Genomic DNA, 27,162 nt, shown 5'->3' on the forward strand with positions numbered 1-27,162 from the left:
ATGCGAAGATGAGAAAAAAAATGCTGAGGTGCATCCATGCATGCCATCAATGAACTGAGTCTAGTCTGAAGATGGCAAGGAAGTACTTTACTAGCCAAATATAAGGAATGAAATCCAGGATGACATCAGCCAGTTCTGTGTTTGTAACAAATTCCAGGCCAAATAACCTACAGAGCTGCTTATGATTCATGACATCCCAGATTATGGATGGTTCTTGGAGCTGGTTTCTTCACTCTCACAGGAACTTGATAACTTCAACTACTATTCAGACTATTGGGACTTAGATCAGCTGTTGTCATTGACTGCCAGTGAGATTATAAAAAGCTTGAAGGCACACTTTAGTGTTTGTGACTGCACAATTTTGTGACGAGTGACAATGGCTTTCAAATCATGAGTGAAGAATTCAGGTGTTTCACAAGCGATTGGGAAATTAATGTTCAGGGATATGTAGGTTAGGTGTATTAGTCAATAATAGGGTAGGGGAATGGGTTTGGGTGGGATAATCTTCGGAGGGTCGGTGTGGAAATGTTGGGGCTGAAGGGCCTGTTTCCACACTGTAGGGATTCTACGATATGTATTTGGCACGGTGGCTCAGTGGTTAGCACTTCTGCCTCACAGCCCCCGCGACCTGGGTTCGATTCCAGCCTCGGGCGACCGTCTGTGTGGAGTTTGTACATTCTCCCCATGTCTGCGAAGGATTTCTCCCACAATCTAAAGATGTGTAGGGCCAGGTAAATTGGCCATACTAAATTGCCCATTGTGCTAGGTGCATTAGTCAGGGGTAAATATAGGGTAGGGGAATGGATCAGTGTGGATTACTCTTCAGAGGGTCCGTGTGGACTTATTGGGTCAAATTGCCTGTTAAGGGGTGGCACGGTGGCTCAGTGGTTAGCGCTGCTGCCCGGGGACCCGGGTTTGATTACAGCCTCGAGTGACTGTCTGTGTGGAGTTTGCATGTTCTCCCCGTGTCTGCGTGGGTTTCCTCCAGGTACTCTGGTTTCCTCCCACAGTCCAAAGATATGCAGGTCGGGTGAATTAGCCATGCTAAATTGCCCGTAATGTTAGGTGCATTAGTCAGGGGTAAATATAGGATAGGGGAATGGGAATGAGTCTGGGTGGGTTACTCTTTGGAGCGTCGTGTGGAATGTTGTGCTGAAGGACCTGTTTCCATACTGTAGGGAATCTAATCAAATCTAATCTAAACACTATGTGTCATCTCCTACACTGTTCCCCAGTCAAGTGGAAAGGCTGAGGAGCAGTGAAGGCCAGGAAGGCAATCATAACAAATATGAACAAATCCCACACAATGTACACAGTAATCCTAGCTGAAATAGTCCAATCTGTAGACTAATGTCACACTACACTCAAATGCCACTCCCAATTGTGAAAAAAAACACTTGATGCCAGAAGTAGTGACAAGTATGTGTGACAAAATCAAGGTGAAATGAAATAAAGCTTAATTTCATTTTGATGGAACTGCTAAATTATTGCCAAGGCTACGCATTGGAAACCTTGTCAGAAAGCAAATTCTCAAAAAGTCAGGCCACATGGCAACTTGGGACCTGAATACATTAGTTGCCAAATAGATTGTATGCAGTGAATATGAAGTATCAAGTATATAGTTGCAACTACAGAACATACATACAACTAGAAAAGGTGTCCCTCACCGAAGGCAGCTAATCAGGAAGATGGTATTTCACCATCCGCTCAATGCACCAAATAACCAACAATCCCACAGACTGACCATTCCCAATAACACAAAGACATCAACAACAACAGTTACCATGACAACAGCACTCATTAAATGTACAACATTCCTCAGATAAGAATAATACTTTAGGTACAAGCAAACACTAGACAAACAGCTAATGACAACATTCATGTATACCTTTATACTACCTAATTAATTTAAAAATTATATGGCCAGTGTATTGGCCAATACCAATGAATTTTGGGCAGACTAGAACCATTACACAGTTGATGGTTTTCATTGTTGACTGCTGACACTGGGTAACTTTTGTAATATGTAGCTAGAAAGAATAATGCTTGTAACTTCTGAGTTTTTAAATTATGAATTGAGGTATGTTTGAAAAAAGACATTTGCCCACAGTGTACTGGCTGGTTGCTTTAACAGCGTGACCTTAGTGTATGTTGGGAGTGAGAGGCCTGTTCTATTTACATTTCATTGGTTGTCTGAAATGAACTTCCGAGGCATTTTGACAGTTTTCAGCCTGTGAAGATTAGGCAGTCTGAACTCAAAATGTCAGCAATCAAACAATTTGTGTAGAATGACAGAAATGTATTTGAAGCAGTCGGGATTCATCCTGGTACCCCAGTTCTCGAAAGAAAATCCTAGTGCTTAATTTGCAAGGTTTCTGCTTCTAGCTCACCAGGTTTGCTGGTTGCTGTGCATACTAGGATAAAGTGTCCTGTCTAAATCTCTAATTCTTGTTCAATTCAAAGGCTAGAAGTTCTTTGTCACACTGCTTGAGCATTCTGAATTTATAGGATGGAATCTTCCCAGCCATTTAATGGCATGGCATTGGTGAGAAAGTTTGGAGATTGACGTGAGATCAACAGTAAGGAGATTCCTGACACTGGGAGCAAAAAATCCAATTTTCCAAACAAGTGTGGAATGGTAAGTTGGGACTCTCACTAATGAGCAGTAAGAGGCCTATTTGCATGCATCAGCATACATTAACATCTCATTCCACCTCATTGCTGTGCAGTTTCCTATTCTAGATAGAAACTGGAAGGCTACAATTGATGAGATGAAAGCCAAAGTTGCAGCCTGGCAATTTCTGCTGCTTGCTTCTCTGGGCCTGCACCCTGGACACCAGACACCAACATCTCTGAGCATCCTACTTGGGCAGTGACTGCCGCAACCCTGTGATGACAGAAATCCCTTAAGGTCCTGGCTGTGACCAATAGTTCTGCATGTAGTGAGTGGCAGAATATTATGCAGACCATGCCATAGGGAAATGGCGTTTAGGCAATGAAACGAGTTTGGGATGCTCACATGACCTCACGGAGAGAAGCCCTCCATGAAACTTGACAAAAATTGACATTAGCTAATTTCTAGTAAATTTCAGTTCATTATATTTGTTCAAAATGACACACAAAATGAACTGTGATATAAAAATAGATAAGATTCGGGAGGGGAGGATAAGTAAAGTGAAAATTACCAAATAAAATGATTTTTCTGTCTATGAATGATTAATTGCTGAACTAACTCAATGAGTTTGTGCTTTTATATTTGTGTGTTCAAAAATGAATCTCAGCTACAAACTGACTAGCTGTATACAAATGTATGTAACGGTAAGGATGCCATGGAATTAAATGAAATGTAAAGATAAGCTTGCGCATCATTCAATTTCTATTTAAGAATAAATTAAATGAGATTCTATTTATATTTATGCCAACAACAATGGATTTCCAACTATTTTAATTGGAGCATGAAAAGTGGATGAACCCTTTCATTTCTCTCAACTGAAAGGTGTAAAATGTAATAGCTCATTTTTATGCAGCTCAGCATGAGGTTTCATGTCATTAATTCCTGTTTGCTTAGACCAGACAAATGACTACTCACAGTGAACTAAACAATTCAAACCTCACTATTTGCTACTTGCTTTCAGCGAACATTTTTCCACTTATTAGAACCAGCTTAAATTGGCTGTAACTGTAACTTGTTTTTGAAATTTTTAATGTTTTTATTACAATTCATGACACAAAAGCCAGACAAATGGGTTGTGCTGCCTCGATCAGGTTTAATCACACATGTTTTAGTTGACTGGTCTTTGACTGTAAAAGCTAATCATTGAAGGAAGCGGAAAAATATCGACATTATTAGATTGAGTGTGCAAAGATATCAGATCCATTGTGCCACTGGAGATGGTAGCCCATTGCTCTGCAGGAGATGTGCAGAGCACCGAGTATCCTCAGATGTACGCGCACAATGCACCATCTTCCAAGAGGCTTTCATTCTCAGAATTTAGAAGCTCCTTCTTATTGCCTGAAATCAGTATGTTTGTGTGCAAGTGGTGTGAACTTTTTTACCCTCAAAGTAAGTGTTCTGATTACATCATTCAAGCGGGCTTTTAAAATAAAGAATGTTATCTATTAGCACGTACTTGCCCCAGAGGTTTAGACTCATTGATCCAGATCTTCTGATGGGAAGATTAGATTAGATGACTTACAGTGTGGATACAGGCCCTTCGGCCCAACAAGTCCACACTGACCCGCTGAAGCACAACCCACCCATTCCCCTACATTTACCCCTTCACCTAACACTATGGGCAATTTAGCGCGGCCAATTCACCTGACCTGCACATCTTTGGACTGTGGGAGGAAACCGGAGCACCCGGAGGAAACCCACGCAGACACGGGGAGAATGTGCAAACTCCACAGACAGTAGCCTGAGGCGGGAATTGAAGCACTGTGCCACCATGCCGCCATACCAAGATAATCATTGCAGCAGTGTGGATAGGAGTTTCATGCTGAGACTATAAGAAGGTTGTATGGAATTGCCAGGGAAGTTAAATTTCCAATGTCCAATTAACCAGTGTCTTTAACCATCTGAGCTAAACTTAAAGTAGGAAAAACTAGTGGAAATAAAACCAAATCTAACTCCTAGCTAACTATAAAACTGAACCTTTTGACTTGCTAATGAGTCTATGACTACTTTGTCAACCTGGTTTTGACACCTGACACCACCAGATCCATTCCTACCATGATCTGATCAATGACTGCCTTCTGACTCTCCACTGACCCTTTGGATCCAACAGCCACACACCCCCAATCTTTAACTACTTCAGACTTCACAGATCTCTGATTCCCTCTGCAACTCTGGCCTCCCCAATTACTACCCATGGACACCCCTCCCAGGCTTAACACCCCCAAGCTGACCACCCCCATGGATCCCATCCTTCTTGATTCACTGACCTAACTTTCAACCCTCACTGACTCCCTTTCTCCCCAACTTCCAGACTCAGCATCTGCCTTTTGTGTGACACATCCATAGCTAACACAAACATCCTAACTGGGCTCTATGGATATGTTCACTCCGATTCCTCATCTGACACCCACTCACAGACATGTACATCCATATGCCACTCTTATACTTCATTTACTTCACATGTTTACACATTTATCTTCTCTCCATATCTGTCAAAGAAACTGCAGGACCCTTATACCACAGAATATGACACTTACCGCTGAAAACGAGATAATGTTTTAGTGCCAATTCAATCTGCCATTGCCTGCACAGATACTGGACTTGTCAATGCTTCTTCAGCTGGGAAATCTCCTTGCCTGGAAGTTTGTTTGTAAAACTATACCAAAGATAAGAGGGCAATTGTTAGTCTGATCTGGGTTGGAAATAAGGACTCCATCCTATATCAGAAGTTTTAGGTGAATATCTTACTTGCATCCACACAAAGATTAGGTACAGATGAATATGAAACAATATGGTTATAACTTAAAACTATCTCAGTCTCCGTTGTGACAGACCTGTAGTTTCTTAGATGAAGGTAAAACTTTGCAGTTGGAGATAAAAGTCTGGAGAAACAAATGAATCTCAGTCAGATGTGAAAGTATTTGAATATCTCAGAGACTGGTTCTCAGGTGAATATGATGTTAGAGAATACTGTTTAAGATTTCTCCCTTTCAAGGTGTTGCTGTTTATGATCTGGATTGTTAGCATGATTTGCAGCTGATGTGATGGCTTTTCTTAGAACTCTATCTGCAGAACAGCTTCTTGTTATTCTTATAATCCAGACAAGAAAATGGCTTTCTCAACACGTGACTGTCATAAATTCAAAGTCTTTTTTCCAACCAAAGTGTGATCTATAATTTGACATTTTGAGGGTGTGTTTGTAATGCCATTGTGGTTAATAGTCCATTCAATTCAACATTGTCTTTGAGTTAGTTCTACAAAAAAGCATTGATGAAACAATAGTCTGGAATGTTCCTTTTGTTCCCTTGTGTGATAATTCTGTTGCTTCAACCCACAAAAGAAGTCTAGGGACATTCGGGAACCATCTTTTGCAGGCTCTGTTCAGTATTTGAAACATAAAATATTAATAGCATGTCCATTATATGCTGGAACATTACAAGGCTGCTCATGCAGGCTTACCCAGTTGGCTTAAAAAGCAATAGAATTCCTGCCATTATTTTTTCACATGGCTCTACTGGTTGATATAATGCCCAGTTTTTGAAGTTTGTGTCACACAGAAACATTTAGTTCATTTGCACTTCATTCAAAAAACATTCAAGTGTTCAGATGCAAGATTGGCTCTGTACTAGCTTTGGTTAATGGGACAGGTACCTAATTTGCAGGCAAGGTGATTTTCAAGAACTGAGGGCTGAACCTTATGTTTTTATAACTCTCTTGGAGTTGTGTTGAATTCCTCAGTGGGTTATTCTCTGTGAAGCTTAATGGGTTTTCTAGCTGTATCTTAGCAAGCTTGTATCAATATTTACCTACATGATCCCACAAAACCTCCCACATCACTAACTCTACACTGCCTTTTCAGTCCCTCCAAATACTTCACCAACTCTTCCCATACACAAAAAAACATTATCATATGTGGAATCCGCTGTTATCTCACTTATTCTCCCTGTTTTTGGTATTGGCAAAATGAGCCCAAGTGTAGGAGAAGACCAGGACTGGTCCTAATGGGATGTAAAAGCATTTATGTCCCACCATATATGCATCAATCTGTATGTTACTGCCACTCTTCCATAACTGCACTGTCAGTGTCTATCATTGCACACCACTTCCCATCCACTGGCCACAACCCATCTCTCTCAATACGACTTGCTGGTATTATCAGTGTCTCTATGACATCTGCAGAACAAAGCCTGGCTCCCCTAGAAGTACAATCCTGAACCTCTGAGGACTGCATTACTGAGACCTCAGAAGAAGCATCATCAAGATTCCCTCCTGCATTCCCCAACAGCTCAGATACTGACATCTCTGAGGTAATGTTAAGCATACAGAAAAGAACATAAGCTGGTGAATACCTCACTGCAACAGCTCTGCAGCTGGCTAAGGAGGAAATTGCCCAGGCTGCTGGCACCTGGATGATTGTCAGAGATCAGGCTCCTGCTCAGCCCCAGAAGGAGAGGACCCTGTGGTGTCAGCAAACAAAGACTTCATCCACATACACAGAGAAGAGCAGGAGCAGCAGACAGGCATGTGGGAGGCAATGGCCCTCTTTGGGTCAGAAGCTTTAGCAGTGCAACAAATCATGTGACTCAGCTGTAGTAATAATAACTGGCCATAATATTTTTCCTGATTGCAAAGGAGTTCCGTGTTTCTTGTCAATGTCATTCAATATATTGCCTGCAGATGGGCATCATTCTCCACTTCTTCCATGGCTAGACTTCTTTTGATGGTGAAACTTTGGAGCTTGAAGCTGACTGTAATAATTTTGGAGATCAAGATGGAAGTGTTCTATATCTCTCCTGATATTTGAAGTGCTATTTCAAGATGCCAATAATGGGTTCTATGATCAAGTAAAATGAAATAAGATGTTTGCTCTGGTGAGCAACGAATCAAAGGCTGTCTTGATTTATCTGTGTCCAGCTGATTGACTGATGCTGCAGATTTCCCCTGGAGCAACTTAGAACTGAAAAACATAGTTGTTGAGGGCAGATGTTGCCTTGTCTGCAAATAGCAATCCCCAGCATGAACATTATGAGTGTGAAACTCTGAGTTGACATACAAGGTGCTAAGCACATGAATTAAGCTGTCACTTCAGTTATGCTCTAGAATTTATGACTTGCATTGAAAACCACCTGGAAAAGTGAGAGATGGGAATGGATAGCTGACCAGATGTGTTTCCATCACCTTGTCATTACTTGCTCAGTACTTTCTGGCAAGGGGAAGTGTTCTATACTGAGTTTATAGTATAGGAGAAAGTATATATTTTTGTTGTATATACGTCTTTGTTTAATATTGTCCTGCATGCAAGCCAACCTTATTAATTCTTCTCCCCTCTCAAATGCACCTACATAGTCAGTAATATTTTATTGAATTTGCTTGAATTAGGAAAGCCTAATTTATTGGGGTCAGGTAGACTAGGCAGGATAATGGGTGTGCTTGGAGGATCACACAGGAAACTGCATGACCAACTGCTGGTGGTTGGAACACTGTCCTTCATTCAGGGGATGTGATGAATGGGCAAACACAGGAACCTCAGCCATAAATAGTAAGAAGTCAATTTGGCTTGTAAATTAATCACTTAGAATCAATTATCCTTGAGCCCACTAGGATCGGAAGGTGGGTTAATGGAAGATACTAGTTGCATATCAGAACTTCAAGGGAGTCAGAGAGCAGAGGTATGTGTAGTGACCATCACTGGGGAGAATGTGCAGGGGATGCTGAAAGGTCTCAAGGTGGATAAATCACCCAGACCAGATATACTACACCCCAGACTTCTGAAGGAGAGAGCTGAGGAGATTGTAGAGGCATTGGTGGTGACCTTTCAGGAGTCATTGGAGTCAGGGACAGTCTCAAAGTACTGGAAAGTATTTTTCATAACTTCAACAGGCTTCAGGTTACTGTGACTTTAACTCCTAGCCTGTAAATGCTGATAGTTCCCTTCTGGAGACATCATCTATCTGAGCATAAAGCTTCAAGTAACCGTTTCAAGATTTTATCCAATTGCATATCGTTGGGGACTATCACAACTCCTTGCTTTAAGGTAATCTATGCAATATTTTCTACGTCTTAGGAGCACTGCTCTATACAACTCCCTTCATCCAAAGACTTCAAAGAACTGCCCAAACCTAAGTAACCCAAAAATAAATCTCACCCTCTAAGCTCTTGGTGTTTTTCCTAAACTTATAACAAATGTCAAGAAATTTCTAACAGACATCAAAGCATTATGTTTTACTTCGCTAATTTGTAACAAAAATCCATTCATACTGTAAAAATAGCTCTTCGATACTATCTTAAAAAGAAATCACGATGGTGACAGGAATGCTTGCAAGTTACTAATTGACCTCAGGCACACAGTCAGCTCATATATCACTAACTTAAATTTAAAATAACTGATAGTAAAAATCTGCACTGATCATACAGTTTATATCACAATCACCAAGTTTACCCTTGAAATAGATTGATTTTGTTTTTAAGATATTTTATTTTTGAATTTCTACAGCATGGTTTTGAAGCAAACTGGAATTAATTATGTTTATAAACCCCTAAACATTCAAAGTTTGTGAGAAGATTTGTAGCTTGGGTGCTCGTTGTTGTGGTTCTGTTCGCCGAGCTGCAACACAAATTCCCAGCTCGGCGAACAGAACCACAACCCCTAAACATTTTTGAAAGATGAAGAGTTAATGTAAAACTGAGAGTTTTATTCTGATAAGAAGGAAGATTAACTGAAGTGCAAGAGGATTTACTTAAATAGTAATTTTGATCTGAAACTGAATAGCTTTTCAACTAGGAGTAATGTCAACCACTTCAAATTGACCTACTCATTAATCACTAATCTTAGCACATTGTAAGGTAAACACATTTCTTACCATCTCTGTACTGTTGTAATTCCTTCAACGCATTCATAAAATTAAAATCTTTAAGTAGCTGCATCATCCTATCAGAATAATATTACATCCCACAGCAAAATACTAATTTATAAATATTTCAACAATGATTTATATCTAGGAGAAAGTGTGGACTGCAGATGCTGGAGAGTCAGAGTCGGAAAGTGTGGCACTGGAAAAAGCACAGTAGGTCAGCCAACATCTGAAGAGGAGGAGAGTCAATGTTTCAATGACATTCCTGATGATGGGCTTTAGCCTGAAACATCAACTCTCCTGCTCCTCAGATGCTGCCTGACCTGCTGTGCTTTTCCAGTGCCACACTTTTTGACAATGATTTATCTCTGTCCATAAATATAACCTCTCACTATGTAATCTCCTCCAAATCTGATGTCACCCAGTTTTGGGGTGGAGAAACAGGTTATATTACACAAGGTCTTGACAGAGACAGATGTGACATACACGGCTTCTGATAGTCATAATTATCTTAACTAGTTATTTCAGTTATATCTATTACTATAATGCAATAAAACGATACTTTGTTATGTAAACCAGTGCCATTTCTTGTTAAGACTTTTTAGTCTTCTATCCTCTATCACTGATAATTAGATAGGCCTTTAGATTCTGCAAAGAAAGGAGGATTGGTGGCAGCAAACCACCCAATTGACTATCCACCAGTGGTTTGGACAACATAATTTGGTGGTAGCAATGGTAGAATAGTTGTTGTTCATTGTTTAAATTAAATAAAATTGTCCTGAAGCATACAATTTTTCATTTATTCATTGGATGTGGCCCTTGCTGGCTAGGTCAGCTTTTATTGCTCATCACTAATTGCCTTTGAGAATGGGGTATTGAGCTACCTTTTTTAAACTGTGCCAATATTTTGGGGTGCAGGTATACCCATGGTGTTGTTAGGATGGGAATTCTAGGATTTCAACTCAGCTGTAGCAAAGGAACAGAAATATAATTCTGTGTCAGAATGGTGAGTGCCTTGGAGGGGAACTTGGTGCTTTGATACATTTGCTGTCGTTGTCCCCTGAGGAGGTAAAAAGTTATGGGGAAAAGGAGTCATGATGAGTTGCTGCAGTGCATCTTGTAGATGTTATGTACTGCTGCCACTGTGCATAGTGGAGAGGGTGGAGGGGGGGAACTGTTAAAGTTGGTCAATAGGGTACCAATCATTTGGGCTGTTTTGTCTTGGTTGGTGTTGAGTGTTGTTGGAAGTGTGCTAATCCAGGCAAAGTGGGAAGTATTCCATTTCACTTCATGACTTGTGTCTTGTAAATGATAGGCAGATACTGGGTAGATAGAAGGTGAGTTACTTACTGCAGAATTCTCAACTTTTGACCTCCTCCTCTACGTGTAATATCTGTTTGGCTGGTCCAGTTCAGCTTCTGGTCTATGGTAAGCCCCAAGCTTTTGATAGTTATTCCTAATGGTGACACTATCTTTCAAAGATTCAATGGAGAAAGAAGCAGATATTGTAGTTATATTGACTATTTCATATTTTGACCTGACCATAACAACACTGCAGCAATATGTGGGTAAAACACCAAATGAATCCTAGAAAGATTCTTTTCAATTGGAAATTCTGCTTCTGACAAATGTTTTAAATACATTTTAATATTTTTCACATTATGAAGGGCATTCTCAATTATGAGGCAGTTCAGAACCAGGTATCACAGCTGAGAAATAGGGGACATGCCATTTAGGATTAAGATGAGGCAACATTTCTTCACCCAGATAGTGGTGAGCTTGTGTAATTCTCTGTCACGGGAAGCAGTTGAGCTTAAAATAGTGATTATTTTCACGAAAGAATTAGATGTCTAAAGGGATCAAAGTGTATAAGAAGAAAGCAGGAATAGGATACTGAAACAAAAACAGAAATTTGCAGAAAATCTAAACAGATCAGGCAGCATCCGTGGAGAGAAATCAAAGTTAACGTTTCAGGTCCAGTGACCCTTCAATAAGGTACTGAGTTGGATGATCAGCCATAGAGTCTTAGAAACAGACCCTCCTGCCTAATTCATCTGCGCCAACCAGACATCCCAAACTGACCTGGTCATATTTGCCATCATTTGGCCTATATTCCTTGAAATCCTTTCTATTCATATATCCTTTTAAGTGTTGTAATTGTGCCACCTTCAACTCTTCCTCTGGCAGCTTGTTCCAGACATGCAACACCTTCTAAGGGTAAAAAATACCCCTTAGATCCTTTGTAAATCTTTCCCCTCTCACCTTAAACCTACACCCTCTAGTTTTGGACTCCCCAACCTAGAGAAAAAAACCTTAGCTATTCACCATATCCATGTGCCTCATGATTTTATAAACCTTTATAAGGTCACCCCTCACTCTCTGAAGATCCAGGGAAAAAAAGCCCCAGCCTATTCAGCCTCTCCCTATAACTCAAGCCCTCCAGTCCTGGCAACATGCTGTCAATCTTTTCTCACCTTCTCAAGTTTATCAATATTCTTCCTATAGAATGGTGACCAGAATTGTATGCAGTATTTCAACAATGGTCTCACAAAAATCCTGTACAACCCCAACATGGCATCCAAACTCCTGTATTCAGTCTTATGACCTATGAAAGCAAGCATGCCAAACATCTTCTTCAGCACCCTGTTCACCTGCGACTCCACTTTCAAGGAAGTATGAACCCCAGGTCTCTTTGTTCTCAGGGCCCTACCATTAACTCTGTAAGTCCTGGCCTGGTTTGCCTTATCAAAATGCAAACCTCACATTTATCTAAATCAAATTGCATCTGCCACTTCTTGGGCCATTGGTCCATCTGATCAAGGTCCTGTTCTAGTCAGAGATAATCTTCTTCACTGTCCACTCCATCTTGATGTCATCTGCAAATTTCCTAACTGTACCTCCTATATTTATATCCAAATCATTTATGTACATGACAAAAGCAGTGGACCCAACATCGATTCCTACGGAATTTGGTATCCAATTGGCTAGCTCCCCCGGATCCCATATGTTCTAACCTTACTAACTAGGAGAAAGTGAGGACTGCAGATACTGGAGATCAGAGTCAAAACATGTGGTACTGGATGAAGAGCTAATGCTCAAAACTTTGACTCTCCTGCTCCTTGCCTGACAGGCTGTGCTTTTCCAGCACCACATGTTTTGAGCCTTACTAACCAGTCTACCATGTGGAAGCTTGTCAATTGCTTTGCTGAAGTCCACATAGACAACTACTTATGCTCTGTCTTCATCAATCTTAAAGTATTTGACATGACAATAGACACACCAGCTAATAAATATTTTCCAGTTTTTTTTGCACAAAGACTTGTGTCAGAAAATATTTTATTGGAAATATGGATTTGTCTTTGGGAACTCATGTTTTTGTTGCCTAGAGAAACCTGAATCATAAGAGTGAGGAATTATCAACTGCTACTAGAACAAAGATCGAACATTTTGGTTATATTTCAAACTTTCTTTGTTTTGTGAGTGGGAGTGAGATGTCGTGGCAGTGACAGAAAGAAACATGTGATGCACAAACTTTATGTCTTCACAGTACTGTTTTTGTTAATTAGCTCAGTTGACAAGAAAATTGTACCAACGGTGAGGGTTCAATTCCCACACCAGCTGCGGTACTTAATAAAAATCTGCCTCCTTACCTTAGCTCAGTCCTGCAGTGTGATGGCCCTCAACTTTGTATATAAATATAATATATATCCATTGTCTGTTTCTAATGGGGTGAAAGGCCTTCGTTTCTTTGTGGATAGTGTCCTACCACATCTAAAGTTTTAAAGCCATTGATATGCTTTTGCTTTTAGAAGTGGCAATGTCTTTTCATTTTTATGAAACCTAACTAGAAGTACTTGTTTGTGATTCTTACCACCAGATTTAAGAACAGCTTCTTCCCAACTGTTATCAGACTTATGAGCAGACCTCTCATGTAATACTATTGATCTTTCTCTGCACCTTCTCTGTAGCTGTAACACTATATTTTGCATTCTGTGCTAATACCCTGAGGTACGTACATAAGGTATGAGTTCATAGAATCCCTACAAGTGTAGGGATTCGGCCTATCAAGTTCACACTGACCCTCCAAAACAGCATCCCACCCAACACTGCACCGCCACCCCTCTCCCACCACACCACCCCCATAGCCCCACATTTCCCACTCACTTAACCTACATATCCCTGAACAAATGGGCAATTTAGCATGGTCAGTTTACCTAACCTGCATGTCTTTGGACTGTGGGAGGAAACCCGAGCACCCAGAGGAAACCCATGCAGTCACAGGGAGAAAGTGAAAACTCCACACAAACTTGGGTCACGGGTGCTGTGAGACAGCAGCACTAACCATTGAGCCACCATGCCGCCCACTGGTCTGGTTAGCACGCAATACAATATTTTTCATTGTATCTCGATACTTGTGACAATAATAAATTAAATGAATAAATGAAATCTTACCCTCTTTTAGCAAGCTTCTTGTCTGATCTGAAAGGAAAATTAAATTGGTTAATCTGGAAAGAGTCCACCATTTATTAAATTGCTTTCATTGGATAGTTTGGACATACAGCATTTTGAAATTTAATTTAATGGAATTTAATCCATTTGATTCTTCTTGTGAGTGCTGTCAGCTTACAAAATGTAACATGACCTTGGTCATCAGAGCAGAAGCAGATTTTAACTGTTTCTGTAAAAAGATATATATATTTTAAATTGAATAGTACGTTATTTTTCTTTGTAGTCTCTCAAGCATTGGCACCAAACTTTGACTCTTGATCTCTTAATGTTTGGTTTTATGTTAGATTTTTTTGAATAGTTTTTTCTGTAGTAAGGCCAAGTATATGAGTTGTGCATGGGAGGGAGGTGAGGGGTAGAAGCATTGACATTAACTTTTTTGTATGATTTTAATAGCACTCATCTTATTTACTATTTGACATACAAGCCTCCCATCAACTCATTTGTTTTGTTGCATTATCTTCTATTTCTTATTGTTGGTATGAGACCAAATTGTTCAAAATGCAAAATTAATATGCTTCCTGAACAAAACAAATATAAACCTTTTTGTATAAAGATGTATGGTTTAAAAATATAGTGTGAGATTTTCTGAGGTATGGTATTCGCACTTCTTTTTATGCAAATAAAAAGTCAGTATTTCATTGGGTGATAGAGATCCATTTCAATGAAAAAGGCCCTTCAGCCCAGCACACCTGTGTCCTTCAAAAACAACCTCCTAACTATTCTACTCCATTTTCTGGCACTTGGTCCATAGCCTTGTATGTATTGGCATCACATGTGCACATCTAAATGCCTCTTAAGATGTCTCCAAGGTGACAATGGAGTAGGACTCCTGAGCTGGAGCTCGTCCCCTCCATCAATTTCTTTTCTTTATCACTCTCTCTTTTTGCATGCTGTGTTTTGGTTTTTCTTTTTACCTCCAACCTTATGGCAGCATTGGAAAGGGAGAACACCAGTGTGGACTTCTGGCCTCAGAATGAACTCGAACTCCTGGCCTCAGAGTAAACTTGAACACCCGCCTCGGTGTGGACTCAAAACTCTGGCCACAGCTTGGACTTAAACTCTTGTCTCAGTGTAACCTTGAACTCCCAGCCGCAGCATGGAGTCGAACTCCTTATCTCAGCGTGGACTTGAACTCCCGGCCTCAGCTTGGACTCAAACCTCCTTCTGTAGCATGGACTCGAACTCCTGGCTTCAGTGTGGATTCGAACTCTCGATCTCAATGTGGACTTGAACTCTCGGTCTCAGAGTGGACTCGAACTCTCGGTCTCAGTGTGGACTTGAACTCCCAGCCTCAGAGTGGACTTGAACTCCTGGCCTCAGGGTGGACTCAAACGTCTGGCCTCAGCGTGGACTCAAACTCCCAGCCTCAGAGTGGATTCGTACTCCCAGTCTCAAAGTGGACTTGAACCCCCAGCGTCAATGTGGACTCGAACTCTTGGCTTCAGCATGGACTTGAACTCTCCTCCTCAGCATGGACTTGCCACCGACACTCCCAGCCTCAAGGTACAGTCTGGGTTGGAAGGACTGTTATTCTGAATCTTATTTCTCTATTTTATTTATTTAAGTTTCTAATGTTTTTATCCTGAGAATTTGTATTTAAGAATCTGTACCTAGGTACCTAAGGTGACAACTTGTAAACTTTTCACTCTACTCATGTGAGTACAGGTGACAATTTCGCTAAACTTCATGAGGACTTCATCTTTTACAGGCAGCGAGTTCCAGATTCTCACCAGCTTTAGGGTGAAGAAGGTTTCTGCACATCTCTGGTAAACTCTGGTACACTTATACTCCCTAGTCATTGATCTCTTCATCAAGAGTAAAGTTGCTTCCTGTCTACTCCTTATAGTTTTTATTTTTTGGAATACTGTGTTCAGTTCAGGTCACCCAGTTATAGGAATGGTAGTATTAAGCTGGAGACAATTCAGAAGAGATTTACCAGGATGTTGCCGGGTATGGAAGGTTTGTGTTAAAAAGAAAGACTGGATAGGCTGTGACTTTTTTCACTGCAGCATAGGCGGTTGAGAGGTGACCTTATATAAGTTGATAAAATAATGAGGGTTATAGACAGAGTTACTGGTAGCTGTCTTTTCCTTAGGATGGGGGAATTTCAAGACTAGAAGGCATATATTAGAAGGGAAAAGGGGAGAGATTTGACAAAAGACATGAGGAGAAATTCTTTACATAGAGGCTGGTTCGTGTGTGGAATAAACTTCCTGAAGAAGTGATGGATATGGGTACAATTACAGCGTTTAAAAGATATTTGAATAAGTACATAAATAGAAAAGGTTTGGCGGGGTTTGGGCCAGGAGCAGGCGAGTGGGACTAGTTTAGTTTGGGATGATGTTTGGCATGGACTGGTTGGACCAAAGGGTCTGTTTCCATGATGTATTGCTCTATGACTCTATGACTCTATGACTCTATGACTCTATGTGCCCTCTCAATCTCCTCTGCTCTAAGGAAAATAACCCAAATCTATTTAATTTCTATTCTGACAGGAGATTTCAGTCAGGGCTCTTTCAGAAATACAGAACCAGACTTGCATTCTGCGACGTCCCTAATACAACAGTCGTGGAAAGCAAACCACACCCCCTTCCACTACCATACACAGAAATTTAAGGGTCTAGCATCACAGGCAACCACGTTGACATCTTCTGTCCAAGTGTAAGTATGTAAGCTAAGAGTGAGGTTAGGGTACTCATGAGTAGGATGCAATTTGTATGGAGGATATCGGATTCTGGATACTTTTGGAGGGTTTCAGGCATGGGGGAATTGCCTAACAGGATTTTCAATTTTCTGGTAAATTCCTTGGAGTCTGCTACAATGGCGGATTCCACTGGGACTCCATGCACAACTCTCATCTATACTTCTGAAATGATTATCTGGTCGTCTTCTTTATGTAAGTTGAAATAAGCTTATCACAAATAGATTAGCATAGTAGCTTTAAATGACATGATCCAAGATTTAGAAAAGTATATGGGTGGCATGGTGACTCAGTGGTTAACACGACTGCCTCACAGCACTAGGGACCTTGGTTCAATTCCACCCTTGGGCAATTGTCTGTATTGAGTTTGCATGTTTTCCCATGTGCTTAAGTTTCGTCCAGGTGCTCTGGTTTCCTCCCACAGCCCAAAGCTCTGCAGGGTAGGCAGATTGGCAATGCTAAATTGCCTGTAGTGTCTGGGAATGTGCAGGCTAGGTGGGTTAACCATGGGAAATGCAGGGTTACAGGGATAGGATAGGGAGGTAGGTCTGCTGGGATGCTCTTTGGAAGGTCAGTGTGGACTCATTGGGCCGAATGGCCTGCTTCTGCACTGTATGGATTCAATGAATTAAGGGGATTGGTGAAATCTAAATTGTAAGTGCAAGCAAAATTAGTTTCAAGTCGCATATACCAATGTAATTCAAAATAGTAAAGTTTATCCATTCAATTTTGAACAAAATAATCAATGTGTGATTGCATTGAAACTATTTTATCAATTCATACTAATCAATAAATGTTTTGCTAGTCAAAGTGATGGATATCAATGTTGGAATTTGATACGCTTTTAAGCATTGACAAATAGCAAATATTATATGAAATTATTATCCATACACCTGGGCTAAGATTAATTACAAAATGCCCTCTAATATGACTCTAAAATTATGAACTTATGCATTGCATCCAGACTAACTGTGCATTTTTAAGTGCAGTAACACTTATATAGACTATGCAGAAATTTGTCCTTTACAGATTAATATATAGACTGATGCTTTCCGTGAAGTCAGACCAAATTGTGTTGTAATTTAATTAAGCTCTATCATTTTCATAAGTTGCCTAGATACTGTTAAGACAAAGCATAGAGGTCAATGAGGAAAGTATGCAGATGGTTATATTACATGGCAGGAAGTTAAGTTTGGCTTCCATTAAAATTCTATCATCTGCAAATTAACATTTTGCTAATGAAATCACTATTATGCATGCCACTGATGCATGATATCCAACTACCCTTAATGATGGTAGAATATGTATCTTGTCACCTACACAAATTACTAGGTATTGTGAAATGCTACAAAATATGCACGTACAAGCATGAGAATGGTGTGTTGCCTTCCTGGAGCCAGGATCAAGGATATCACAGAGAGGACGCAGAATATTCTCAAAGGGGAGAGGGACACGCAGGAGGTCGTTGCACACATTGGAACTAATGACATAGGAAGTGATAAGGACAAAATTCTGAGGAGAGAATGCAGGAAGATAGGTGGGAGTTTGAAAATGAAGTCCTCAAGGATAGTAATATCTGGATTATTCCCGGTGCCACTAGCTAGTGAGGGTAGGAATAGGAGAATAGAAAAGATTAATGCATGGATGCGGAGCTAGTGTAGGGGAGAAAGGTTCACATTTTTTTGGATCATTGGAATCTCTTCTGGGGTAAAAGTGACCTGCATATGAAGCTCGGATTGCTCGGATTGCTCGGAAGCTCTGAAGATCGGAAGCTCGGATTGCAACTGAATTGGAAGAGGGCTCATATAGTGGCAGGGAGATTTGCTAGAGCTGTTCAGGAGGATTTAAACCAATAAGTTGGGAGGGGTTGAGACCAAGGGAGATAGTGAGGTAAACGATCAATCTGAAACTGGTACAGTTGAGAAAAGGAACAACTCAAACAGTCAGGGCAGGCAGGAATAAAGCACAGAGCAAAGAAAGACTCTATATTAAATTGCGTTTATTTCAATGTAGGAGGCCCAACAGGTAAAGCAGATGAACTCAGGGCATTGTTGGGAACATAGGACTGGGATATCATAGCAATTACAGAGACATGACTCAGAAATGGACAGGACAGACAGCTTAATGTTCCAAGGTACTTATGCTGTAAGAAGGATAGAAAGGGGGAATGAGATGAGGGAGAGCGTATTTTTGATTATGGATAACATTACAGCTGTAGTTAAGGAGGATATTCCTGTAAATACTTCCAGAGAAGTTATTTGCGTGGAACTGAGAAATAAGCAAGGGATGATAACCTTATTGGGATTGTATTACAGACCCCGCAATAGCCAGCAGAAAATTGAGAAACGAATTTGTCAGTTATCTTTAAGAATAATAGGGTGGTTATGCTAGAAGATTTTACTGCCGTTGTGTTAAGGGCTTGAATGGAGAGAAATTTGTTAAGGCGCGCAAGAAAATTTTCTATTTCGGTATGTGGATGAATGGACTAGAGAAGGTGCAAAACTTGACGTATTCTTGGGAAATAAGGCAGGACATGGACTGAGGTGTCAGTGATCATAATTCTATTAGTCTTAAAAATAGTGATGGCAAAGGATAGAATAGAACTAAAAGTAAAAGTTCTGAATTGGAGGAAGGCCAATTTTGATAGTATTAGGCAAGAACTTTCAAAGGTTGATTGGGGGCAAATGTTCTCAGGTAAAGGGACGGTTGGTAAATGGGAAGCCTTAAAAAATGAGATAGTGAGGGTCCAGAGATGGTATGTTCCTGTTAGGATGAAGGGCAAGACTGGTAAGTGTAGGGAATGCTGGATGACTAAGGAAATTGAGGCATTGGTCAAGAAAAAGAAGGAAGCATTGGTCAGATTTGGACAGCAGGGATTGAGTGAATCTCTAGAAGAGTATAAAGGCAGTAGGAGTATACTTAAGAGGGAAATCAGGAGGGCATAAAAGGGATGTGGGATAGCTTTGGCAAATTAGGAAAAGGAGAATCCAAAGGGATTCTACAAATGCATTAAGGACAAAAGGGTAACTAGAGGGATAATCGGGCCCCTTAAAGATCAGCAAGCCCGCCTATGTGTGAAACTGTAGGAGATGGGGCAGATATTAAATTAGTATCTTGCATCAGTGTTTAGAACATAGAACATTACAGCGCAGTACAGGCCATTCGGCTCTTGATGTTGCATTGACCTGTGAAACCAATCTGAAACCCATCACTAACCTGCATAATGACCACGCCGCATGCGTCTCTGCCCCCAGGCCGATCTCCGTCCCCGCCCCCACACCCAACCCCACCCCCACTCCCAGCTCCAGCCCCACACAGGTCCTAGCTCCCAGCCCTGCCGTGTTTTTACCATCCCTCCAGAACTACCCCTCTCTGAGGATGAAAGATCAGTCCTCAGCAGAGGCCTCACCTTCATTCCCCTACGCTCTCGGATTAATGAGTTCAACACGCGGTGAGACATCGAACAATTCTTCCGCCGCCTTCGCCTCCGCGCCTACTTCTTCAACCAAGACTCTCGCCCACCCTCTGACGACCCCTTCTCCCGCCTCCAACACAACCCATCCACCTGGACACCCTGTGCTGGCCTCTTACCTGCCCTCGATCTCTTCATAGCCAACTGCCGCCGCGACATTAACCGCCTCAACCTCTCCACCCTTCTCACCCACTCCAACCTCTCACCCTCTGAACGTGCAGCCCTCCACTCCCTCCGTTCCAACCTCAACCTCACTATCAAACCGGCAGACAAGGGAGGCGCGGTAGTAGTTTGGCGCACCGACCTTTACACCGCTGAGGCTAAACGCCAGCTCGCAGACACCTCCTCCTACTGCCCCCTTGACCATGACCCCACCTCCCACCACCAAACCATCATCTCCCAGACCATCCAGAACCTCATCACCTCAGGGATCTCCCATCCACCGCCTCCAACCTCATAGTCCCACAACCCCGCACCGTCCGTTTCTACCTCCTGCCCAAAATCCACAAACCTGACTGCCCTGGCCGACCCATTGTCTCAGCCTGCTCCTGCCCCAATGAACTCATCTCTGCATACCTCGACACAGTCCTGTCCCCCTTAGTCCAAGAACTCCCCACCTACGTTCGGGTGACCACCCACACCCTCCACCTCCTCCATGATTTTCGCTTCCCCGGTCCCCAATGCCTTATCTTCACCATGGGCATCCAGTCCCTGTACACCTCCATCCCCCATCACGAAGGACTCAAAGCCCTCCGCTTCTTCCTTTACCGCCGTACCGACCAGTACCCTTCCACTGACACCCTCCTTCGACTGACTGAACTGGTCCTCACCCTGAACAACTTCTCTTTCCAATCCTCCCACTTCCTCCAAACCAAAGGAGTAGCCATGGGCACCCGCATGGGCCCCAGCTATGCCTGCCTCTTCGTAGGATATGTGGAACAGTCCATCTTCTGCAGCTACACTGGCACCACCCCCCACCTTTTCCTCCGCTACATCGATGACTGTATCGGCGCTGCCTCGTGTTCCCACGAGGAGGTTGAACAGTTCATCCACTTTACCAACACTTTCTACCCTGACCTCAAATTCACCTGGACCGTCTCAGACTCCTCCCTCCCCTTCCTACACCTCTCCATTTCTATCTCAGGTGACCGAATCAACATGGCCATTTACTATAAACCGACCGACTCTCACAGCTACCTAGACTACACCTCCTCCCACCCTGCCCCCTGTAAAAATGCCATCCTATATTCCCAATTCCTTCGTCTCCACCACATCTGCTCCCAGGAGGACCAGTTCCAATACCATACAACTCAGATGGCCTCCTTCTTCAAAGACCGCAATTTCCCCCCCGACGTGATCGACGATGCTCTCCAACGCATCTCCTCCACTTCCCGCTCGTCCGCCCTTGAGCCCCGCCCCTCCAATCACCACCAGGACAGAACCCCACTGGTCCTCACCTATCACCCCACCAACCTCCATATACATCGTATCATCCGTCGTCATTTCCGCCACCTCCAAACGGACCCCACCACCAGGGATATATTTCCCTCCCCTCCCCTATCAGCGTTCTGAAAAGACCACTCCCTCCGTGACTCCCTTGTCAGGTCCACACCCCCCACCAACCCAACCTCCACTCCTGGCACCTTCCCCTGTAACTGCAAGAAATGCAAAACCTGCGCCCACACCTCCCCCCTTACTTCCCTCCCAGGCCCCAAGGCACCTGATGTGGCCTCCTCTATATTGGGGAGACAGGCCGCCTGCTTGCGGAACGTTTCAGAGAACACCTCTGGGACACCCGGATCAACCAACCCAACCAACCTTGTGGTTGGAGGGTTCTGCCTAGGAACCCTCCAACCACAAGGGATGAACTCAGATTTCTCCAGTTTCCTCATTTCCCCTCCCCCCACCTTGTCTCAGTCAAATCCCTCGAACTCAGCACCGCCTTCCTAACCTGCAATCTTCTTCCTGACCTCTCCGCCCCCATCCCAATCCGGCCTATTACCCTCACCTTAACCTCCTTCCACCTATCGCATTTCCAACGCCCCTCCTCAAAGTCCCTCCTCCCTACCTTTTATCTTAGCCTGCTGGACACACTTTCCTCATTTCTGAAGAAGGGCTCATGCCCGAAACGTCGATTCTCCTGCTCCTTGGATGCTGCCTGACCTGCTGCACTTTTCCAGCAACACATTTTCAGCTCTGATCTCCAGCATCTGCAGTCCTCACTTTCTCCTGAAACCCATCTATCCTACACTATTCCATTATCATCCATATGTTTATCCAATGACCATTTAGATGCCCTAAAAGTTGTCAAATTTTACTACTGTTGTAGGCAGGGCATTCTACACCCTTACTACTCTCTGAGTAAAGAACCTACCTCTGACATCTGTCCTATATCTATCACCCCTCAATTTAAAGCTATGTCTCCTTGTGCTAGCCATCATCATCCAAGGAAAAAGGCTCTCACGGTCCACCCTATCTAATCGTCTGATCATCTTGTATTTTACTATGGAGAAGGACAAGGAAGATAGAGGACATGGGGAAATAAATAACGACATCTTTAAAAATGTCTATTTTACAGAAGAGGAGGTGCAGGATGTCTTAAAATGCATAAAGTAGATAAATCCCTCGGACCTGATCAGGTGTACCCTAGAACTCTTGGGAAGATATGTGTAATAGACGAGGCCAGATCCCCTCAATGTATTTTATGAAGGTAGCCTCGATCCTAACCTTTTCATATTTTGAAGGCAGATGAGAAGTGGAAATTCCAGGTGTGATGCAGCTGGTCAAACCACTCGTCTTTAAGCAAAACAGAATTTATTTAAATACTACACTTGAAACACGAACAAAAGAAAATAGAATTTAGAGTAACTTAACTAATAGAAAACTTAACTGACTTAATACAACAACTTAACAAAGGAACTGTTTCAATCCAGTAATATCCCATAAACACAGCCCTTGGCAAAATGGTAAATTGAAACACAGATTCTTACAGGCAGGAGGGAACAACATCCAAAGAGATTTCAGAGAGAAAGTCAGTCAGGAAACATCTGCTGAAGCTTGCAATCTTTCCTGGTCTCCAACATCTTGTGACTGCCACAGCTAAACCAAGCTAGAGAAACCTGAACTGGGAGAACTGGCCGCTGCCCTGGCATTGTTAATCTAGGCTCTTTCCATGGCACCTCTGCCTTTACAGCCTCTCATTAAAAAAAGGACAAAATAGCCTTGTTAAAGTGACAGCATCATCACAGTGAAGTGATTGCTGGGCCAATGGCTGAGATGTTTGTATCATCAATATTCACAGGTGAGGTGCTAGAAGACTGGAAGTGTGTTAACATGGTATAACTATTTAAGAAAGGTGGTAAGGAAAAGCCTGACATCGGTGGTATAACAGAGAATAATTAACCAACCACTATTTACAATTTTTTTCTCTAACCTATCTTTTACCTTCCCTTCTATAATACTAGTCCAATAAAACTCCCACTTAGAATTTACAAAACAATACTTCTTATCTCAAAACCAGGCAGCTGTAGGTTCTTGTCTTCGGACCTCCCAGTGTCTTCCTTTCTCCTTGTTAGGGATTTCTGTGTTGCAGGTTACTGATCAAGAAGGTACTTCTAAGAGAGATACTTTTTTAAAAGCAGTCTGTTACATGCTAGGACTTTGCAGTTCTCCTCTCAACTGTTCAATTTACCTCTGGTTTTATACCCCCAAAGCATCGGATTGTGTCAATGGCTTTTAAGATTGTCAATATACTCAATTCAAATTTGATTAGAAATTGGTATTTTTTCAGCGTATAATTTAAACTCATTGGCCAAATTCAAATTTGTTTTTGTCTTCAGGCAACAAACTAATTGAGATGTTCAACCCAGTGTTACATTGTTGCCTTCTTGAGAACACTTTGTGCTGTGTCCGGTAGTTCTGCTGCTTTTAACTGTCTTAAAGGTACACACACATCTTCATAACAGTATCCTGAGGGACAGAATTTACATGTATTAGGAAAAGCAAGGACTGATTAGGGATAGTCAACATGGCTTTGTGCATGGGAAATCATGTCTCACAAACTTGATTGAGTTTTTTGAAGGAGTAACAAAGAGGAATGATGAAGGTAGACCAGTGGACATGATCTATATGGACTTTAGTACTAAGGCGTTTGACAACGTTCCTCATGGGAGACTGGCTAGCAAGTTTGGATTTCATGGAATACGTGGACAATTGGCTAGTTGGATACAGAACTTGCTCAAAGGTAGAAGACAGAGGGTAGTGGTGGAGGGTTGCTTTTCAGACTGGAGGCCTGTGACCAGCGGTTTGTCACGAGGATCGGTGCTGGGTCCACTGCTTTTCATCATTTATTCAAAGGATTTGGATGTGAACATAGGAGGTATAGTTAGTAAGTTTGCAGATGACACCCAAATTGGAAGTGTAGTGGATAGCAAAGAAGGTAACCTCAGAGTACAATGGAATCTTGATCAGATGGGCCAATGGGCTGAGGAGTGGTGGATGGAGTTCAATTTAGATAAATGTTAGAGGCTGTATTTTGGAAAGACAAATCAGAGCAGGACTTAAACACTTAATGGTAAAGTCCTGGGGAATGTTGCTGAACAAAGACCTTGGAGTGCAGGTTCATAGGTCTTTGAAAGTGAAGTTGTAGGTAGATAGGATAGTAGAGAAGGCGTTTGGTATGCTTGCCTTTATTGGTCAGTACATTGAGTATAGGAGTTGGGAAGTCATGTTACAGCTGCACAGGATATTGGTTAGGCCACTTTTTGAATGCTTTGTGCGGTTCTGGTCTCCCTGCTATAAGAATGATGTTGTGAAACTTGAAATGGTCCAGAAAAGATTTACAAAGATGTTGCCAGGGTTGGAGGGTTTGAGCTATAAGGAGGCTGAACAGGCTAAGCTATTTTGCTTGGAGTGTCAGAAGCTGAGGGGTGACCCTATAGAGGTTTATAAAATCATGAGGGGTGTGGATAGGGTAATAAATATGGTCTTTTCCCTTGTGAGGCGGGAGTCCAGAACTAGAGGTTTAAGATGAGACTGGAAAGATTTAAAGGGGGCCTAAGGGACAACCTTTTCATGCAGAGAGTTGTGCTTGTTTGGAATGAGCTGTCAGAGGAAGCGTTGGTGGCTGCTACAAATATAACATTAAAAAGCATCTGGGAGAGTGTATAAATCGGAAGAGTTTAGAGAGATATAGGCCAAATGTTGGCAAATGGGAATAGATTGATTTAAGGTCTCTGGTTGGCATGGACAAGTTGGGCCGAGTGGTCTGTTTCAATGCTATACATTTCTATGACTCTATGTCTGAATCAAATCAGTCACCTTTATCATGACATAGCACAATACTGATCATGGCTTCAATTGGGCTATTTGAAAGAGATCCGAATGCTAAGCTTACATAATTTTCTGTGGAGGTAGTGGCCCTGTCTCCTGAAATTCCAGCAGTGACCTGGCATCGACTTAGACCAAAACGCCCTGCAGTGATTTTGTTTGTTGTTGTAATGTTAATTGGCTGAGGGCCAGGCTTCTCCCATATCTGGGAGGAAGTTCCATCTTCAAGAGCAGCCAATCAGCAGTGAGAATCAGAAACAGTGATCATCACTGGGACTACATGCAATGTCCAATTCCAAAGAATCATGAAACTGAATACCAAATGATTGGGGTTTTGTTGGGGTCAGGACAGAAAATCCCGGTGATAAAGGCAGAAAAGCTGGACTCCGAAGTTGGGATTAATATGTTGTTTGCGTCTTAAAATGAGTCAAACATTCTTGAAAATGAATATTAACAAGCTTCACTTAATGTAATGCTAAGCATTACGGGCGGCACGGTGGCACAGTGGTTAGCACTGCTGCCTCACAGCGCCAGAGACCCGGTTTCAATTCCCGACTCAGGCGACTGACTGTGTGGAGTTTGCACATTCTCCCTGTGTCTGCGTGGGTTTCCTCCAGGTGCTCTGGTTTCCTCCCACAATCCAAAAATGTGCAGGTTAGGTGAATTGACCATGCTAAATTGTCCGTAGTATTAGGTGAAGGGGTAAATGTAGGAGTATGGGTCTGGGTGGTATACGCTTCGGCGGGTCGGTGTGGACTTGTTGGGCTGAAGGGCCTGTTTCCACACTGTAAGTAATCTAATCTAAAAAAAAGGATTGTAAAAAATCTCAAATTATAGTTCCATGTGATCTGATATCATTACAACATGGCTCCTTTGCACACATGTTAATTTGTTAATCTTAGAGCAAAGTTATGATGAATACTTTCCTCCATATTTGTCCCAAATTCTTTTATGTTACCCCTTTAACAATTAACATTTAATCATGAATATTTAACTCTTCACTCACATTACACTCCCACCTCTTAAATTTCTTTCTCTTGACATATTGCTCTCTAATGAAGCATTGCCAGCCCTTTTGGAAGACATATAAATACATGCACTTCCTTATTGCTATCTGAGAAGATTAGCACAGGGATGAAGTGGGATGGCATCTTCGATGCGCACATAAAGATATCTGAACCTCTGTCATTATCAATATAGAAATAGATTTCTGAATCAGAATCTATGCAAAATTCCTGCAAAACATCTGTAGTCTTCAAGATGAAAAACTATTGGATTTACTTCCTTGTGAACTATTAAGCCTTTTATCAAAGGATATTTCGCACTCTCAAGGTGATCATCATCATCAACAAAGGCCTGCTTCTCTATGATAGTCTTGATTAGATTAGATTCCATACAGCGTGGAAACAGGCCCTTTGGCCCAACAAGTCCACACTGACACTCTGAAGAGCAACCCATCCAGAACCATTCCCCTACATTTACCCCTGACTAATGCATCCAACACTACGAGCAATTTAGCATGGCCAATTCACCTAACCTGCACATCTTTAGACTGTGGGAGGAAACCGGAGCACCCGCAGGAAATCCACGCAGACACGGGGAGAATGTGCAAACTCCACACAGGCAG

At 42.1% G+C, this 27,162-nt stretch overlaps 1 protein-coding gene across 7 annotated transcripts in view; it reads right to left on the reverse strand.

The window, feature by feature from the left end:
- The window catches only part of LOC122556701 (uncharacterized), a 270,756-nt gene that overhangs the window by 54,835 nt on the left and 188,759 nt on the right, over positions 1-27,162 (reverse strand). For 4 of the 7 annotated variants that reach the window (XR_015759760.1, XR_015759759.1, XR_015759761.1 and 1 more), the window contains exons 6-7: positions 13,978-14,004; positions 5,212-5,330 (exon numbers count right to left, since the gene is read on the reverse strand). The exons of 1 other annotated variant lie outside the window; for it this stretch is intronic. The gene's annotated coding sequence lies outside the window, so the exon portion shown is untranslated. Of the gene's footprint in view, positions 1-5,211; positions 5,331-10,875; positions 10,998-13,977; positions 14,005-27,162 lie in introns of all 7 variants that reach the window. 2 more of the 7 variants (XR_015759771.1, XR_015759770.1) reach the window with 2 other exon arrangements.

This window comes from Chiloscyllium plagiosum, unplaced genomic scaffold, assembly GCF_037043375.1.
Source record: "Chiloscyllium plagiosum isolate Xiang-an unplaced genomic scaffold, Cpla_swu_hap1 HiC_scaffold_16, whole genome shotgun sequence".
NCBI lineage: Eukaryota > Metazoa > Chordata > Chondrichthyes > Orectolobiformes > Hemiscylliidae > Chiloscyllium > Chiloscyllium plagiosum.